Genomic DNA, 5,544 nt, shown 5'->3' with positions numbered 1-5,544 from the left:
ATCCCTTCTTACTACCAATTACACAGAATTTGACCGGAAAGTTAATCTATTTGATCGAAAATCATTATCAACAGAAATTATTTATTTCTTGAACATAATTAGTAAGTTTGCAGGAAAATCAACATCAAATTTTAATTGAAAGGACTTTATTCATTTAAGGAAAACAAACAAGTAAGAATTGATTCGGAAGATCGAATAAAAATTTTAAAATTTTTATTCGATGCAATTATAACTGATCCTAGGGATAAAACAATTAGAAAAAAATATATTGGAATAAAAGAAATCAATAAAAAAGTTCCTCGATGGTCATACAAATTAATCGACGAATTAGAACAACAGGAAGTAGAAAATGACAAAAATGGGCCAACGAATCATCAAATTCGTTCAAGAAAAGCCAAACGTGTCGTGATTTTTACTGATATTCCGGAGAATACCGATCCTTATACTAATAACAAAGAGACTAATAATTCTGATCAAGCTGAAGAGTTGGCTTTGATACGTTATTCACAACAATCGGATTTTCGTCGAGATATAATAAAGGGCTCCGTGCGAGCTCAAAGACGTAAAACGATTATTTGGGAACTGTTTCAAGCAAATGTGCATTCCCCTCTTTTTTTGGATAGACTAGACAAACCCCTTTTTTTTTATTTTGATATTCCCGAGCTGATGAAAATCATTTTTTTAAATTGGATTTGGAAAAAGAAGGAATTAAAAATTTCGGATTATACAAAGGAAAAGACAAAAGAAAGTGAGAAAAAAGAGGAGGACAAAAACGAAAAATACAAAAGAGAGAAAAAAATTCGTATAGAAATAGCAGAAGCTTGGGATAGCTTTTTCTTTGCTCAAGTAATAAGAGGTTTTTTATTAGTAATCCAATCAATTTTTAGAAAATATATTCTATTACCTTCATTAATAATAGCTAAAAATATTGTTCGTATATTATTATTTCAATTTCCCCGAATGGTCCGAGGATTTAAAGGATTTGAATAAAGAAATCCATGTTAAATGCACCTATAATGGCGTTCAATTATCCGAAAAAGAATTTCCGAAAAACTGGTTAACAGACGGTATTCAGATAAAGATACTATTTCCTTTTCGTCTGAAACCTTGGCACAGATCTAAGTACGATCCCCTCATAAAGATCCAATTAAAAAGAAAGGGAAAGGACAAAAAATGATTTTTGTTTTTAACAGTTTTGGGAATGGAAGCTGAACTGCCTTGTGGTTCTCCCCGAAAACAACTTTCCTTTTTTGAACCCATTTTTAAAGAATTCGAAAAAAAGAAATTCAAATTAAAAAAAAAATGTTTTTTAGTTCTAAGAGTTTTAAAAGAAAGAACAAAATTTTTTATAAATGCTACATTTATAAATGTAGCAAAAGCAAAAGAAACAAAAAAATGGGTCCTCAAAAGCATTATATTTCTAAAAAAATAATAAAAGAATTTTCAAAAAGAAACCAAATTATATTATTTGGATTGAAAAAACTAGGAATATACGAATTGAGTGAAACTAAAAAAGAAAAAGATTCGATAATACATAATAAAATTATTCCCGAATCGGTCTATTGAAATTCGATCTATGGATTGGGCAACTTACTCATTGACAGAAAAAAGGATTAAAAATCTAACTAATAGAACAAATACAATCATAAATCAAATAGAAAAAATGAAAAAAGACAAGAAAAGGGAGTTTATAACTCGAGAGATAAATCTTAACCCTAACAAAATAAGTTATGAAGATAAAAGATTAGAATCACCAAAAAATATTTGGCGGATATTAAAAAGAAAAAATATTCGATTACTTCGTAAATCCCATCATTTTTTAAAATTTTTATTGAAAAGATATCTATGTATATCTTTCTGCGTATCATTAATACCCCTAGAATCAATGCACAGCTTTTTATTGAATTAAACAAAAAAAATTATTACTAAATACATTTACAATAATGAAGCAAATCGAGAAGAATTGATAAAACAAATCAAAGTATAATTAACTTTATTTCAACTATAAAAAGGTCACCTTGTATTAATAAGAATTCACATATTTTTTTGGACTTATCTTACTTGTCACAAGCATATGTATTCTACAAATTATCACAAACCCAAGTCAGTAACTTATATAAGTTAAGTAACTTATATAAGTTAAGATCTGTCTTTAAATATTACAGAACATATTTTTTTCTTAAGAATGAAATAAAAGAGTATTTTGTTGGAACGCAAGAAATATTTGATTCCGAATTAAGACAACATAAGAACCTTCGAAATTCTGTAATTAATGAATGGAAAAACTGGCTAAAGGATCATTATCAATATCAATATGATTTATCTCAGATTAGATGGTCACGATTAGTACCGCAAAAATGGCGAAATAGAGTCAATCAATATCAATGCCGTACGGCTAAAAATAAAGATTTAAACAAATGTGATTCATATGAAAAAAACCGATTAATTCATTATGAAAAACAAAATGATTTTGAAATAGATTTATTACTAAATCAAAAAGAAAATTTAAAAAAACAATATAGATATGATCTTTTTTCATATAAATCGATTAATTATGAGGATAAGAAAGACTCATATATTTATGGATTGCCATTACAAGTAAATAATAACCAAGAGATTTCTTATACTTACAATACGCCTAAAACACAAACTATTTGATATGCTGGAAGGTATCCTTATCAATAATTATCTAGGAGAAGATGATAGTATAGATAGAAAAAAGATATGGATCGAAAATATTTTGATTGGAAAATTCTCAATTTTTGTCTTAGAAAGAAGACCGATATTGGGGCCTGGGTCGATATTGATACTGTCACCAACAGAAATAAAAATACTAAGACTAAGACTGGGGTTAAATAATTATCAAATAATCGATAAAATTGAAGAAAAAGAAAGGTCTTTTTTATTTCACGATTCATCAAGATCAAAAAATTAACCCATTCAATCAAAAAAAACCTCTTGTGGATTGGATGGGAATGAATGAAGAAATACTAGGTCGTCCCATATCGAATCTAGAACTTTGGTTATTCCCAGAATTTGTGATACTTTATAATACATATAAGATTAAACCGTGGGTCATACCAATCAAATTACTTCTTTTCAATTTTAATGTAAATAAAAATGTTAAGAAACATAAAAGTATCACTGGAAAGAAAAAAAGCGATATTTTTATATTATCGAATGAAAAAAAAGACTTTTGAATTAGAAAATAAAAATCAAGGAGAAAAAGAATTAGCGGACCAAGCAGATCTTGAATCAGCTCTCTCAAACCAAGAAAAAAAAAAAGAAAAAGATGTTGAAGAAGATTATACGGGATCAGACATGAAAAAACGTAGAAACAAAAAGCAATACAGGAATAAAATAGAAGCAGAGCTTGAGCTCTTACTAAAAAGGTATTTTAATTTTCAATTGAGATGGAATGATTATTTAAATCAAAGAATCATCAATAACATCAAAGTATATTGTCTCCTGCTTAGAATGACAAATCCAAGAGAAATTGTTATATCCGCTATTCAAAGGGACGAAATTAATCTGGATATTATGACAGTCCATAAGGATTTACCTCTTACAGAAGTGATGAAAAGGGGAATATTGATTATCGAACCAGTTCGTCTGTCTGTAAAAAATGATGGAAAATTTATTATATATCAAACCATAGGTATTTCATTGGTTCATAAGAGTAAGCATCAAATTAATCAAAGATACCTAGTTGATAAAAATAAGAAGAATTTTTATGAATCCATTGCAATACATCAAAAAATGAATGGAAATAGAGACAAAAATCATTATGATTTGCTTGTTCTTGAAAATATTTTATCCCCGAGGCATCGTAGAGAATTGAGAATTCTAATTTTTTTCAATTCTAGGAATAGAAACAATATCCATAGAAATACAGTATTTTGCAATGGATGCAATGGAAATAAGGTAACAAATTTCGATCAAGTTTTGTTGAATAAAAGAAAAAATCTTGATAGAGGTAAAAATAAACTAATTAAATTAAAGTTCTTTCTTTGGCCCAATTATCGATTAGAAGATTTAGCTTGTATGAATCGCTATTGGTTTGATACCAATAATGGCAGTCGTTTCAGTATGACAAGGATTCGTATGTATCCGCGATTGAAAGTCATTATATTAATTCGATCTAAAATGAATCAACAAAATCTTCTGATTTTTTTAAGTCTAAATTATTGTTTATTTTTTTTTGTGAGTACAGAAATAGACTATACTTTTGTATAGGATATCCTATCCGAATCCAATTTTTAAAATGGGATTGATTATTGAGTAATAAATTAAGTAATTTTATTTGACAAAATTAAGAATTCTTAACGAAATTAAGATTATTGTGTATATCAAATTCAAATGAGTGGCATTATTATTACTGATCAAGAAATATATATATATATCGATAAAAATATCTCAAAAAAAGAGAGGGGCGATTCCTATTTATGGTAAAAAATTCATTCATCTCAATTATTTCGCAAGAAGAAAAAGAAGAAAACAGGGGATCCGTTGAATTCCAAGTATTGAGTTTCACCAATAAAATAAGACGACTTACTTCACATTTGGAATTGCACAGAAAAGACTATTTATCTCAAAGAGGTCTACGTAAAATTCTGGGAAAACGTCAACGGCTGCTGTCTTATTTGTCAAAGAAAAATAGAGTACGTTATAAAAACTTAATTAATAGGTTGGGTATTCGGGAATCAAGAATTCGTTAATTTTTTAATTTTTCGTTAATTTGAAGAGTCATTTTTAATTATTTGATTTATTAGATCTTGAATTTTGATGAATTTTTTTTTCGTTTTACGCAATTCACGGAAGAATGAATCGAGGAAAAACTTATGAATATACCAGCTACAAGAAAAGATCTCATGATAGTCAATATGGGCCCCCACCACCCGTCAATGCATGGTGTTCTTCGACTCATCGTTACTCTGGACAGTGAAGATGTTATTGACTGTGAACCAATATTGGGTTATTTACACAGAGGAATGGAAAAAATTGCGGAAAACCGAACAATTGTACAATATCTGCCTTATGTAACTCGTTGGGATTATTTAGCTACTATGTTCACAGAAGCAATAACTGTAAATGGGCCAGAACAGTTAGGAAATATTCAAGTACCTAAAAGAGCCAGTTATATCAGAGTAATTATGTTGGAATTGAGTCGTATAGCTTCTCATCTGTTATGGCTCGGACCCTTTATGGCAGATATTGGTGCACAAACTCCTTTCTTCTATATTTTCAGAGAAAGAGAATTCATATATGATCTATTCGAAGCTGCCACTGGTATGAGAATGATGCATAATTATTTTCGTATCGGAGGGGTAGCGGCTGATCTACCTTATGGCTGGATAGATAAATGTTTGGATTTCTGCCATTATTTTTTTACAGGAGTTACTGAATATCAAAAACTTATTACACGAAATCCTATTTTTTTAGAACGCGTTGAGGGCGTAGGAATTATTGGTAGAGACGAAGTAATAAATTGGGGTTTATCAGGACCAATGCTGCGAGCTTCCGGAATACAATGGGATCTTCGTA

Source organism: Corylus avellana, unplaced genomic scaffold (assembly GCF_965113065.1).
Source record: "Corylus avellana unplaced genomic scaffold, dhCorAvel1.hap1.2 HAP1_SCAFFOLD_106, whole genome shotgun sequence".
Lineage (NCBI taxonomy): Eukaryota > Viridiplantae > Streptophyta > Magnoliopsida > Fagales > Betulaceae > Corylus > Corylus avellana.
This window is presented reverse-complemented; position numbering follows the sequence as displayed.